At 44.6% G+C, this 15,207-nt stretch overlaps 1 protein-coding gene across 6 annotated transcripts in view; it reads left to right on the top strand.

Annotated features, from left to right (window-relative positions):
* SKAP1 (src kinase associated phosphoprotein 1) overlaps window positions 1-15,207 on the top strand; it is a 337,471-nt gene that overhangs the window by 241,457 nt on the left and 80,807 nt on the right. The gene's annotated exons all lie outside the window — the stretch shown is intronic.

The raw sequence follows: 15,207 nt of genomic DNA, 5'->3' as shown, positions 1-15,207 counted from the left end.
TCACTGGCAGCCCACTTAGTAACACCAGGGCTAATGAAAGTAAAGAATAGATGGGTGATAGGTGGCACCCAGGACAGTATCATTGCATGCTTTAAAAACAACAACAACGCACACATTGCCCTTCAGTATGTCCACAGTTGGGTAACAGGCAATTTTACATTGTGTTTTTTTCCTTACTGCATTATCCACAGATCAGAAAAGTTTGAATTAAATTGGGGCGGGGTGGGGCTGTAGAGTGTCAGCTGCCACTTGGATGAGGACAGCGTTGTGTGAACAACACCAGAAAACATGCACCCCTGAGATGCATTGGTTAGAGAATGAGCCTAAAGAGCTGGGCTGAGGGCCTAGGGAGGGAAGGATTCATACACATACCCTGTATTGCCCGTTCTTACAGATTTCCAGAAAACAGGCTTGGACCTGTGCTTTCTAGACACAGGACAAGGGGAAGTGTGGATGACCCAATAGTGCTCATGCTATCTGTAACAATCTCTTCCTGGCCTTGTATTTCAGAGTACTGTACAAGAGTGCGCATTTGTCAAGAGTTCTTTTGTCTAGAACATAACTTCTGCCTAGAATACATTACTATGCAGATGAAATCCCATGTCAGTTTGCAAGTGAAAGCAGGTAGAACAGGTAGAATCAGGGTGCCAACTTGCACCCCACATTGAGGGGGCCCATCATCATGTGATATATCCCACCAGCATGAGCGCTTGCCCGGCAGTGGCAGGGGATGCGAATCACTCTCCACACATCCTGCCAAGCATGCAAGTGCTTGCCTGGTGGTGGCGGGTATGGCAGCCCCCTCAATATTGGGAGGGCTTGGCCCCCTCCTCACAAATATTGAGAGGGCTGAAGCCCCTTCCACCACTACCGTTGGCATCCCTGGTTAGAATAGAAAACTCAACAATTTGCCTCAATTAACCAGAAAATATTAGTTTACCTGGGAAGAAAGAATAGCAAAATCTGGAAATTTCACATGTTCTGCACTCATCACACAGTGCTTTTCTAAGTGCTGTGAAAACTGCAACTCCTGCTCTCACAGGCCACCCAAACCACCATGAGCAGGGATCAGCCACCATGGGCACAATGGTAACAAGTACTTGTTACCATTGTGCCCATGGATTCTGTCTGCTCAGCTCTCCAGTTTCCTGAGATACATGTTCCGCTCTCTCTATCTTTTGCAGTCAACTCCTACTTTTGTGTCATCTGCAGCACACAAGTAGCGGGCAGGAAATGAATCAGAGCTGTAGTTGAGGAACCGGCATGGACTCTACTCATTTTGTTTTTGTCATTTCATAAGGGGAAGGCAGGTTCCTTACCGTGCAGATTCAGTTACTTTTGAGGCCTGGCTGTGGAGATTAGATTTAAGAGCAGGAGTGTGGGATGGTAGAATTGAACTGTTGTGTTTGTTTGAAATCTGAGATTAATGGGATGGTGAATTTTGTGTCACAATACCAAATACTATGCTTGCACAGAAAACCTGTGGACTCAAAAAATAAACAGCTTTGGATGTCAAACATCCCTTTGAGTTCAATCTGGGACATACCATTACGAAAAGGGCAATACTTATCTTTTATTTTATTTTATTTTATTTTATTTTATTTTATTTTATTTTATTTACAAGCAGGATTCATTGGAAATATTAGACATCTACAAAAGGCAGCAAAACTACTAATCCTGCATCACATTAGCAAACAAAGCAACATCCTAAACATCTGCAACTCCCCAGCTGATTCCAGTCCAGCTAGAGACCTGCAGATATAGGGCAGTATACAAATTTAATAAATAATAATAATAAACAGAGAGCACTTTGTTTCTCTCTAGGTTGAAACCTTACAAATTGTTTATTTACCCCTCCTACTAGCTCTGGATGGGCATTGTATTCTAAAGGCAGGGGAGAGAGATTACCAGGCTATTAAGAAAAACATCCCTGGTCATTAAAAAACATTAGCCATCTTTTGTCAAGCCCCTGATTACCCATTAGTCTGTCAGGTGAAACCATAGTGATAGGGCCCATTCATGCTAATCAAGACAGCAAAACTCATAACACCATTTTGATGTGAATAGTATACCCATTCACCCTTCTGTTCAGGTGTGGATGGCCAATCTGGGAAAACAGCCTAGCTTTTCACATTGCCTTTCCATTGTGCGTAATGTACACAGAGCAGAGCAACAGATCTGCTCTACCAATCTGGCTTTTGCTACCTTCATGCAAAATCAGCATACGAGTCTCTGCAGATGATTACCGAGAACAGTGGATCTTCTATAATTGCTTGTGTACAGCAGGATCCCATTGAAGGTTGCATATTTTCAACAGCCCTTTACATTTGAAACATTCCTACAGCACACAGAAGCTGACAGCCAGATCAGAATGAAATTTTGACGCTTTTTTCGTTGCAGCCTTGTTTTTCTGTTGGACGCGACTCAACGACTAAACAGCAAAAGAGAGAGAGTGAACAGTGTTCAAACAGTTTAAATAGCCACTTTTTTTCTATACAAGTACACTAGAATGCACAATCCTTGTGTGCCCACAACTGTATTACAGAAAGGTACCCACAGAGCAAACTGCTGCAAATGACTTAAGTAAGAGGCCAAAATTAAAAACAAAAGGGCCTGACATGAAGGGAAATTTCTTCTTGACCTTAAATATGTTGACCCTGAGTGTGAGCAAAACCCATCCAACACGATCCCTGACAAAGACTGAGGCGGGGCATGGGGGGATCAACTCCACCCAGCATCCTGTTCCTAGTTCTAGACCACTCCTGGAATAGGAGGAAGTCCCCAAGGTTATGCAGGAGAAAAAGATTAATGTTTCTCTGCTGGCAAGAGTGTCTCTGGATGGTACAGCGTGTCTTTTCCTTGCTACTGGGGTCATTACAGTCAGCCTCCATACACAGTGACCTTCTGGTTGGAAAGCTTGAGTTGCAGATAAGTTTGAGTCCTGGCATTTCCTCTGCATGCAAACTGATCCCTCCCCAGATTGCAGAGGAAATCCTGTCAAGAGAATTGATAATGAGTGGCAAGCTTTCATATTGACATGGAATGGGATACAAATCCAACCCAAAGATAGTTGTGCACAGCAAAGCATTATGTTCTGATGGGTGGGGGTTGTATAGTGGCATTTGCTCTCCGATAATTGGATGAGAAGGCAACTTCATCATCTGATCTTTTATCCTGTTCCCACTAGGGCTGAGCGATAACTGGTTTTTAATATCGCAATATATCACCAGCTAAACATTGTGATATATTGATATATCACGATATCTGAAATAAGGAAAGAACTACACAGAGGCGAATAGGACAATGTCCTGGCAACAGCAACCACTACTTGCAGGCTGCCACTGCTACTGCCATCAGCTCCCGTCACCACCATGAGGTCTCACAAGTTGCCACTGCTTGTTCCGCCACCGTGAGGCCTTGCAGGCTGCTGCTGCTGCCCCCTCCCACTGCCTTCACAAGGACTTGCAGGCCACCATGATTGTGCTGCCACTGCCAGGCCTTGCAGGTTGTCACCGCTACTACCGACATGTACCATGGTTATGGCAAGCTGTTTCTGCCACTGCTACTTCTGCCTCCTAGCAGGCCTGCTGGTGGTCTGGCAGTCCCAGATTATTTTTATCCACTATGACTCATCACTGTAGTCTGGATTGTCCTAAATACCACCATTTGGTAGCCAAGCCCAAAACCAAAAGTGTTGTTTGGATGCATTTTGGCTTGCCTGGTGATGAAACTGAGTGTGTGATGATTGACAATATTGTCATTTATCTGTTTTAGACCCATAGCAGTTGCAAGGACATTGTCCTGTTCACCTCTGCATAGTTCCATCCTTATTTCAGATATTGTAGTAGATTGCAATGTTTAGCTGGTGATATTGTGAGGTTTAGCTGCTGATAACATTGCAGTGTTTAGTTGGTGATTTATCGCAATGTTGAAAACCAGATATTGCTTAGCCCTTACACACATTGTGATTTGTGATATATTGCCAGCTCAAATATTATGAAACATTATCACGATGTGAACTTTAAACCAGTTTTGGACGATATGTTGATATATTGCCCAGCCCTAGTTTCCACCTATCTAAACACAGTCCCATCACTGTAGTTCACTGGCAAGGCCATGACTTATCAGAGGACAAGATTCATGGGCAAGACTGCTAAATCAGCTACATCACTAGAGCTTGAACAAAGGAGTAGGCAATAAAATAGATACACCAGCAATATTGTGGCTGATACCATGGCACATATACCTGGTCATTGTGGCCCCAACCTTCCTGGAATCTTAGTTGTTGTGGGAAGTAAAGGTAAAGGTAAAGGTACCCCTGCCCGTACGGGCCAGTCGTGTCCGACTCTAGGGTTGTGCGCCCATCTCACTTAAGAGGCCGGGGGCAAGCGCTGTCTGGAGACACTTCCGGGTCATGTGGCCAGCGTGACGAAGCTGCTCTGGCGAGCCAGCACCAGCGCAGCACAAGGAAACGCCATTTACCTTCCTGCTATAAAGCGGTACCTATTTATCTACTTGCACTTTGACGTGCTTTCGAACTGCTAGGTGGGCAGGAGCTGGGACCGAAAGACGGGAGCTCACCCCGCCGCGGGGATTTGAACCGCCGACCATGCGATCGGCAAGTCCTAGGCGCTGAGGTTTTACCCACAGCACCACCCGCGTCCCTTGTTGTGGGAAGTACTTCCATGCAAATATCTTCATGAGGAAGCAGGACTAGGATGAGGCAGTTCCATGGGAGCATGAGGCCTATGGGATAAGCAGGCAGCATCAGGTCCAAGGCAAGAACAGGATGTTGAACAGCTCCAGGTGGGGGAGCCCTCCTGGTTGGCATGGATTGTGTTCACATTGTCGCCTTAGAGAACATTGAACTTGTGTTTTTTTGATGTGTTTCACAGTTCTGGTTGCTGCTGTGTACACACCAGGGAATATTAAAAAGGGCGGAAATATTTTAATTTATGCAAAGGTGTTCATACCTTGACTGGAGAAAAATTAGGAACAGCTTAAGGTCTTCAATCATTTTGAAGCTGGTTTTAGAATCAACATATCAAGCAGTAGTATCTTAGAACAAAGAAAAGGATATTATGCATTTGGATAATGTTGTGTGAACACAGATTAAAAACCAAGCACTGGAAACACAAGGAGTGCACAGTAAAGAGGAGTGTGAAAACAGCCATAGGCACCTCCTGAGACAGCTATAGAAATTGTTTTCTGTGCAGGGAGCTAGAACCAACTGAAAGCTTATGTAGGTTGACAAGACCCAAAGTATGGAATGCTCCACCTCACTGGAGGGACTGGCCAGCTGGTTAAAGTGCCCTCACCTTATTTTGTAGTCTTTACCTTTTGTGAGAAAGAGGAGACAGAGATACTGCAGGGGTCTCATGAGTCAAAGAATGGTAACAGAGCTGTGTCTTCCAACTGGAAGGGCCCCAAATTACATTTGGATGGTTCTCCCTTGAGCACACAGTCTGAATGTCATTCTCATCAGAGTCCTTCATTGAGTAATGCAAGGTCTGTGGGTCATAATACCCTGTTCTGCAGTGAGAGCTCTTTGCATTATGGTGGCAGCTTCTAGCTGGATCCTTTGGGGTCCCTATTCTTTGGGTTGTGGAAATGACTTTGGGATGTTCTGTACTAAAAGGAATAGTGTAGGCATAAATGTTTCCCTGTCTTCAACTTGTTCTGTGGATTGGCCTTCCTCAAATCAGTTCTTGAGTTGATTTTATGATGCAAGAGGTCTGGTTATCCTTTCTGATTCCAACACTAGGCGGTGATAGTTGCACCTTTGCAGGAATACAAGGTATTACAGCGTATAAGGTACGGGTAGAGAAAGATTGCCAAATACAGAGCTATTTGTAGCTGCATGTGTTTTAGTAGCTTTGTGCTAATACTGATGCAAAATGGTCCACTTAGGCATGTGCTGAAGTTAGAGTGGGAGAGATCAGTCTGCTTGTATTCAATGCCCATTTTTAAGTGTTCCGTCATAAAATGTTAATTCAGTCAGTTTTGTCCTTTTTCTACGTTAAACTATTATTATAAAAAATTGCATAAGAATTTGCATTTATATACATATTTAAATATCTTCACAAAATATGCATTTCTATTTTATTTCCAAATCCATGTTTTTAAGCACAGTTTTTGAGGTGATAAAGTGTATTTGGAGAATTTTGTACTTCAAAATTTGGAGTAGTGCGAAAAGTAATTTGTTCTGATTTACACATTAGTCCAGGAGGATGCAGATCAGGCCAGATCACACCAGAATTCCTTGCTCTCCTGCTCTCTCTCTCTCTCTGCACAACTCTCTCTTCAACTAGAGTTGAAGCTCTGCTGGAGGCTGGAGGAAGCACAGGAAAGTGGCTGCTGCTGCTGCTGTGCTACCTCCAACACCAGCTGTTAGGTGAGGAGGCTGAGCAGCCTAAGCAAAGCCCTGCTGTGCCCTCAGGTCTCTATGGGGCTTCCTCTGCCCTCACTGACATCCTCTTCAGGCTCCAGAGAAGGTCTCCCCATGAGCCACAAGGACTCCAGCTCTCTGCTGCCATTTTTTGGTATGAGTCTGTCTGTCTGTTTATTTCCCGGAACTGCATGTAAGTAGAACATGCTTAAGTGGGGGAAGATGTGTGCCTGTACTATATCAAACAGTCTCAGCATTTGTTAGATTAGGGCAAAAGAGTGTCACCATATAATTTCTAAAATGAGAGGAAGACAAGGCACTCTGAACCTGCCTCAAGGCAGTGACTTCCTTGTTGCCTCACATAGTTTTGAGAAGTGGCACAGATCTAGGTCTGGAAAACCCCCAATAGCTGGAGCAGTGACTTGGCAGGGGGAGATTCTCTGTTTCTTCCCTCCAGCATCCTGTCCACCTACATCTTCAAGTTCAATGATTCTGAAAGCTTCTGAAGCCAAGTCTCTGTGTAGCTTGCAGCTAGACATTCAAGCCATTTTCCCTTCCCTTCCCCCAAGTCTCCCACCGATGTAGTGGAGCAGGCCTGCATACGGGGCAGATCCTCCAAGGAGCTGTGTTTTAATGTTGCAATTTGATTCAATTTTCCACTCTATAAAATTACCCATCATTGTTCGTTGCCTCCTAACAGACACCTTCACTCTTAATTTAACAATCCTATCGAATTCTGCCTCGGAAATTGGAAAAATTTATCACCTGTGAAATTTTATTTTTCCTTGGTTGTATCTGTTTTTGTAAAACTTCATTAGCGACGATGACTTGCTGAGGAAATTATCTTTCTCTCTCTCTGTCTCTCTCCTTCCTCTATCCCAGTCTCACTTCCTTTCATTCTTAAAAAAAGAATGAAAGAAACACTCAACCACAACTGAGATTTTTATTTCCATAATAAAAAAGAACAACAACAGCCCATACTTCACACAGACAGACAGAAAAAAAGAAACAAACAAAACCTCTGCTGAATTTTCACAATTGCCACATTGGTTCAGATCAGTAGTTTATTCTGCACAATTTCCTATCCCCTGATGGTGTGGTATTTTAGTTACCCAAAGGAAATTCACAAGAAGGGCATGGTGGTAATTTCCAGGACCTTGTGTTGGTGTTCTGCACCTGGTAATTCAGGAATGGGGAACCTATGGTCCTCCAAATGCTGTTGGACTATAATTTCCATCACCCCTGAGCATTAGCCATGCTGCTTGGGATTTAGAGATCCATAGGTTCCCTATTCCTGAATGTCATTGTGCTGTCATTGTGGCATTCTAGCCATCACTGTGCCTTGATTGGCTGCTTTGGTACACGGACTATGCAGGGATGTTGTTGGTGGCTGCCCACTTTTCAATCACCTGACAACACAGGATGCTCAGTAGGGATCCCTGGCCCAGCTATAGCTGCAAACAGTGCCAAATGCAAACAGGCACACTTGCAAAGATGCAATCTACTTTCAGTAGACATTGGATTCTCTTGGGAGCTCCTGAGTAGATCCAAATTTAAACAGCACCAAATGCAAGCTGTATTTGGAAAAGATCAGTTGCAAGTGAAAGCTCCCCATTGCTTCTTTGTGGCTGCGGATTACCTGATCCTGACATCAGGTGATTGACAGGGGTGTGTGGCCAGTGGGAAATACCATCTCACGTCAAATTAGGAGACCTGGGAAGTATAATTTGTTCCATGGCCAGCGATCCCCAACCCATGGTTTAGACTGTTGCAGGGAAAAGAGCCCTGTGGACTTTAACAACTTGGACATTTATTATTAAATAAATTTCTATGTCATACAGTCTTCTGGTGTTTGCTTGTAGTCTGTCTTTAGCAAATAGGGGTTTATATCTGGACTCCATTCCTCTTTGAGGAATTGTATGCACTGAGCAGGTTGCCCAGTACAATGTAGAGGTGGGTTAGGGTTAGATTATGGTTTTAACAGATGCTTGGGCAATAGGCTGAACTCATGGAATACAAGTTAAACAAGTGGCATGATTGCAGCACCAATATGATATTTAAATGCAATGCATGCTTGTTTTTGTAGTCTTAAACTGGTCTTTTTCTGGTACCTTACACAGGAACAGTCCTTTGTGATACAGACACACACATATTATGGGTGGGCAAGAGTGAAGGAAGTCAGGTTGGAGGGCATATTGAGTCTGTTTTTCAGCCTTAGTGTGGAAGCTGGACCAGTGAGCAGTTTGCTGGCAGCACCTTCCTGAGTTAAAACGTGAATGGCTTCTTTCCTGAAAGCTTCCATCCATCAAAAGCTTTTAGGGGCACTGTGCAACTGGGAAAGCCTGGCATTTAATTATGATATTAATGTTTCAACTGCAATCCTTCAAGTTGTCTGCCTTGGATTCCACTCTTTCAGCCTGCAGCCAAAGCCCTGGCTGAGGCAACTTAAAACTTGCACCCCTGCATTGTACACGACAACCTGCTCAGTGTATAGTTTAGCAAAGAAGAAGAATCTTACCTCCTTATCCTTCATTGTGGGAGGATCCTAGCACACATACTTTGTATGCAGAAGGTTCCAGGTAAAATCCCTGGAAGTCTTTGCATAAAAAGCATATCCAGGTAGAAAAGATCAGGTAGCAGATGAAAGAGTCTCTGTCTTAACTCCTGGAGGGCTGTTCTCTGCCAGAGTGGGCAGCTGCCTTCTACAGATGCTGGCAATTGAATCTGGAAACCTTCTGCATGCAAAACATGCACCCTGCCATTGAGCATTGTCTCTTCCCAGAACAACATACAATGACTACGTTGGTGGATGCATACCCTAAGTAGGAATGGTTCACACATAGACTACACCCATGGCTTGGTGTCTGGTGGCTTGGATTGCTCATCGCTTGATGCCTTGCAGCTGATTGTAGCAATAGAAATGATTGAAAAGCACTGTATTTATGGCAACATGGAGGTTCTGGCTATAGTGTATATTATTTGTTGGTGCATTCACCTATGCAAACTGTTGCTTCTTGTGTTGCAGTCTTTGAGTGATGACTTCTCATCTGTGAACCAGCCCATTGCTCATAAATATCACTATTATCAAGTTATGCATCACTAGGGCTCATTTGAATCAGGGTTCTTCAACACTTAGCCTCTGGCTTTTCTCAAAATTGTAGTTTTTAGTCCAGAAATTTTAGCTCTCACCTCAGGTGTTTGGTGGCCATTTGTGGTGGTTCAGAATACTAAGGCAAAGGTACTTGGTACATGTGCTAGGCTAGGCATTTCTTACTATGCATCAGATCCAACAGCTGAGCCCTTTTGCATGAAAAAGAGTTTCTTGAGCTAGATCTGGGGAAGTCCAGCTGAAATTAAGTCCTGCATACTTCTTCTGGGAAGACAGGTTGGACTAGAAAACTCTTGGATAATTTTCCAAGTTCTTTTTGGTGTCACACTTCCTTTTCTTTACCTTCTTTGATTTCAAAACAATGCAGAGAATACATGGAGGCAACTGAGGAGCTGTTTCTGGTGAAATTTGGCTCTGTTTGGGGCCAAGGACTTAGACCCAGCAAACTGCCCTGAACCCATTAAGAAAGCTCTGCTAATGCAGTTTGCACAGCAGCCTGAGATGAAAAGAAGAGTGGAGTTTCCAGTAAAGCAGAGAGAAGGCGAGACAGAAGAATCTCCTTGGGGGAATGTCTGGGGTTCACTCAGCTAAACAGCTTTGCTGAGCAATTTGAGCTGTTGGCAAGAGAGGGCCAAATGCTCACTAACCTTGTTCAAGGAGACAAGGAATTTGATGGGCAGTGTTTTCTAACATGTTAAGGATTCTAAAACTTAAACCTGGAACCTCATAACCTGACGTAACCTAGTGATCTCTTTGATACTATCTGTGCAACTTGGACCCTGCTGCTGGTTGTATGAAGCCTCTGGATTCGCCAAGTTTTTCCATTATGTTTTACAATCATGGGAAATTCAAGTGCCTTTTCCTGAGACTCTCTTGTGAAAATGACCAAAGTGTAAAACATAAAAGATGAAGTACGCACTACCTTTGAAGGTCTATGTCTGCTTAGATCTTGGACCCTCTTCAGGCAAAGAAAACATAAGGGATGTTCACCATGGGCCCAGCAATTGGTAGTTAGTCTAAGCCTAAGGGCTACAGCCTTTTGCCCTTGCTTGGTTGACAGAACACTATGCCTGCTGTTCTTCTGTGTTGGATAACTGTCCTCAGGGACCCTGGAAGGGAGGATTCCAGTACTGAATTTGTGTCTGGTTGTTCAAGACCCCGAAGTCATTGACTGGCTGGATGCAGAGGAATGGTCAGAGGCACCAGCTGGCAAATCCCCAGGAGACACCCCCCCCCCGCCCCCCAGGAAAGAAGGCTCAGAGCCAGGGGATTGGTGGTGGGGCAATGATGAGTGTTCAGAGGGAGAAGTAGGAGCAGAGTGGGAGGAGGAGGCATTGGAAGCTGAAGAGGCAACAGGGTTTAGTGAGCAGGAAGAGGCGGTGGCAGAGAGTGGTTCAGACTCAGAGGCAAGAGAGGAGGTGGGGCCAGGAGACAAAGATGGGGCAGGCTGTGTAAGAATCCAGGGAGTTTTCCCCTCCTGCTGTGACCAGCTCCTCTCACCGTGGTCTCCCAGAACACAGAGAAAAATTAAGAGGGCGGAGCAAAGAGAGGCAAGATGGCAGAGCTTTAGGCTTCTAGAGAAGGAACCGGGGTAGGAGCCTTAGAGAGCGGTGGGAAGGCAGGGACCTTTAGACCTCAGAACTGCCTCATTGGGGCAAAACCTACTGAGAAGAGTTGCTGTGTTCATTAGGCATGTGCTGTTTTGGTTTCTTTGAATAAAGAGTTAACTTCACTGACACTGTTATTTTTTATTGCTGACCTGCTCATGACTCTGGCTCCTGATACCCAACCTAGCCCTGCGGGTTTCCCATAACCAGGCCTAGGACCAATAGCTGGCATCTTTGGGAGCTGCTAATGGCACACTCCCAATGCAGCCATTGGTCTAGGCCCATTTCCCATCAATCTTTCAATAAAGACTGCATCTGCCATTATATTTGCTCATAGCATTCTGAACTGACACTACATCACTCCAGAGCATTGTGGGCAATTACAGTGGCATACTTCAGGGTACATTAGAGAAGAGCCAATAAACATGGAAACAGATAGGTAGGGATGAACCAGAAGATCCACCAGTGGGGGGGCACCAGAGAACCCCCTCAAACCAAGAGCCAGTTCTTGCCCACAAGAAGCTTTTAGAGGCTGCTGCTCAATGCTCAACCATGTGAATCCATCTAACATATTGTTTGTTCTCTTCCTCCCTGTTTTGCTGTTTATTGCTTTGGTCGTTTTCACAACCAACGTTTGGATTTTTGTAGTGTCTGTAAATCAAATGGTAAAGCCACAAGGGTTGGTCATATGTGGATTCATTTTGACATGGTTCTGGCTGGGGCTGATGGGAGTTGAAGTTCAAAACATATAGAGGGCACCAGGTTGAGGAAAGCTGTGTTAAAAGAATTGTTTAATAGTTCTGATGAAGTTCTCATCTATACTTGGTCAGTTGCCTAGATGGGAGGCCTCCCAGAAACCCCTCTATGTACTGCCAAGGGCTCTTTAGCAGATGATCATGATGCAGACCTAGCAAATAAATGAACAATATTGAGAAACTCAAAAGAAGAATGCAATGGGAAGTTCTCTTGCATAAGCTCCATTGAAATGTGTGAGAGATTTGCTGAATTTTCTGCTAGATTGTAGCCCCCTTCTGGTCTCCCTTACATTGAAAGTGTACTTATTGTACATATTATCCTTCAGGTTTCACCCTAAACACGTGTGCTATTTCTAGAGACCTGCTATGCTCTAAATAGTGTCCTCATGGCTGCAAGGTGGTACTGTGGCTTGCCCATAGCACACAATTCAAAGCTGGAGGAAGGAGTTCTTGATATATTTAGAAACTGCAGAGAAGCAGTTGGTGTTTGGTGGTATTGTTTTAAAACAAACTACAGTCATACCTCGGGACGCGGGTGGCGCTGTGGGTTAAACCACAGAGCCTAGGACTTGCCAATCAGAAGGTCGGCGGTTCAAATCCTCGTGACGGGGTGAGCTCCCGTTGCTCGGTCCCAGCTCCTGCCCACCTACCAGTTTGAAAGCATGTCAAAGTGCAAGTAGATAAATAGGTACCGCTCCGGTGGGAAGGTAAACGGCGTTTCCGTGTGCTGCTCTGGTTCGCCAGAAGTGGCTTTGTCATGCTGGCCACATGACCCGGAAGCTGTCTGCAGACAAACGCTGGCTCCCTCAGCCTATAGAGTGAGATGAGCGCACAACCCCAGAGTCGGTCACGACTGGACCTAATGGTCAGGGGTACCTTTACCTTTACAGTCATACCTCAGGTTGAAGTAGCTTCGGGATAAGTATTTTTGGGTTGTGTGCTGCGGTGACCCAGAAGTAATAGAGTGCGTTACTTCCTGGTTTTGCCGCTCGGACATGCGCAGATGGTCAAAATGATGTCATGCGCAAAAGCGGTGAATTGCCACCCACGCGGACGCGGGTTGCGTTCGCTTCTGGATGCGAACGGGGCTCCGGAACGGATCCTGTTCGCATCCAGAGGTACCACTGTATTTTTTGTATTGTAGTCGCTCAGTGTGCTGATTGTAGATAATGGGTGCTCCTGAAGAACAATCATGTGAGGTCCGAAATATTCTTTAAATGGTGTCCCTTGGCTTAGATCTCCCAGAGCGAGCTTGAATGTAATATGCATAGCCTGTGCCATTTTAGAGGTGATTCCTGCTGCCTCTGCCACAAGTAGGAAAAGGTCTGCCAGGTTCAAGAGATGGTTGAGGGCTGGCAGCAGCACTCTTTTAGTTTGGTCAGCACGAAGCCTGAAAAAACTGGCCTAACCCTTCCACTGTTCAGCGAAGGATGAGCAACCCTGTGTTTTCCATTTACTCTCTTTATCACATCATAGCATTGCCTGGAAGGATATTAATCGAGCTTTGATTGTTCAATTATTGTTAGGGTTTTTTCCTCTACTTTTCTGTGTGTGCATTTTTTTAAAAGTCATTGTAATAAGTTAACATTTACGGTTCTCCTTCACAGATCCAGAGAGCAGGCAAGGGGTGGGGGTGGGGTGGGTGGGAAAGGCACTCTCAATAATTTATTTTAAAATCAATGCTAATGAGGTTGTGTCTCGTCATTGGCCTGAGTTTTACAATCAAGCCTGATTTATTTAGAAAAGATCTTTGGTGCCATTTTCCCATCTAACGGTGGGGGTGGAACAGGGCAGGGAGAGCTGTTTCTGTGACCCTCCAACTTCAGATCCAATTCTAAATTCACAGAGGGATGAACTGACCAGGTTTGCATTGATTTGAATGGAGAGTAAGAGACAGCTGTGCCCTAGACAAAGTGGTGGTAGGGAGAAGCTTGGCTTCCAGAAAGTGCAGCATGGCAGGTTGTCCGGCACACTTTGCACTAATTCTATGATATTGGCAAAAGATCTGTTTCTGAGTCTGACCAGCTTTGCATCTGACCTTCTGTCAGCTATCTTGTTTTGTTTACTGAAAACTAGAGCACTGTGCCCCAGAGGCGCTGGATTTTATACTACAACCAGAATTGTCTTCCGGGTTTAAATTTCCTTATGTTAAACAAACAAATAAATGAGAACCAGAATTCGGCCTCCCAAGTGTTTCAGTTTTCATTTTTAGAAGCAGGCTTCCAGGCCTTGAGACTTCAAACACAGGCTGGTAACATTTTGATGGAACTGAATGGAGCTGCTCTTGGTCTTAAGTGGCTCATGAAAGTGATACCTTAATGTTGGGCATCACACAAGTGGAATAATGTTTGTGCACAGTAACATACACACCTTCAGTTACTGCTGGGGAAGAACCATTTCTTTATGCCAACACAGCTTTTATCTTGTGAATACAGATGTCTGTTTGCTAAGTGATAAAATACCAGCTTGTCTTCCCATGTGATGGGGAAATTTTTTTGCCACACATCTGCACTTGATCAGCAATCTTGGAAAGAGGCAGCCTGATAATTCTGCTTACTGTCCTTGGTGGGATGATACAGACAACCAGCTTACCAAGTGGTTAAATTCATCCTGTGTTAAGTTATCACTTGGCAAATGATAACTATCTGTATTTGGCCTCTGTTTTCCTGTTAGTCTCTTAACCCATACTGCCTTCTGGAATGCATTCCCCCCTTGTGCTAAGTCCGTCCTTCCGCATCCACACGCATACAGCCCTCCTCCCTTTTCCTCTTCCCATGGCCTCCATCATCTCCTGACAGTGTGTTTCATTCATTGTCTTCTCTTTAGTGAGACCGGAGATACTTGTCAAAGCTAAGGAAGCTTTCCCGCTTGTGTTATGCTTATAAAGTGCCATGTAAATTTATGACGCTATAACAAGTGATTGCTATTACTGCCTTAAATAACAATTGATAGGTTTATGGGGCATATTTTAAAATACTACCTCCCTCTGCTAGCAGGTGATAACCCATTTTCCTGTTCTATATGTTAAGCTTTCGCATGTAGGTTGTTGTTCCCGAACAGCATAGGGATGAGTGCTGATTCTAACGTTGCTGTACTGACACGTTGCCACTGAAATTTTCTTCTGTATGGTCAGGGTTCCACGTGGCTGTTGAAACATCTGAAATCAGCTTCCCATGTGGCTTGCCCAAACTGCCCGATAAGTAGCCAGCTGGTATGGCACTTAGATGGGTTCTTAACCACACCAAGCCAAGTGCAAATGCAGACAATGTCACAGTCAAATGGGGAACTCGAGTATGCAGAAGTGAGTTTTGGCAGTAGTGACACCTGAATTAGACCACTGGATCTCTT

This window comes from Podarcis muralis, chromosome 13 (assembly GCF_964188315.1).
Source record: "Podarcis muralis chromosome 13, rPodMur119.hap1.1, whole genome shotgun sequence".
Lineage (NCBI taxonomy): Eukaryota > Metazoa > Chordata > Lepidosauria > Squamata > Lacertidae > Podarcis > Podarcis muralis.
This window is presented reverse-complemented; position numbering and strand designations above follow the sequence as displayed.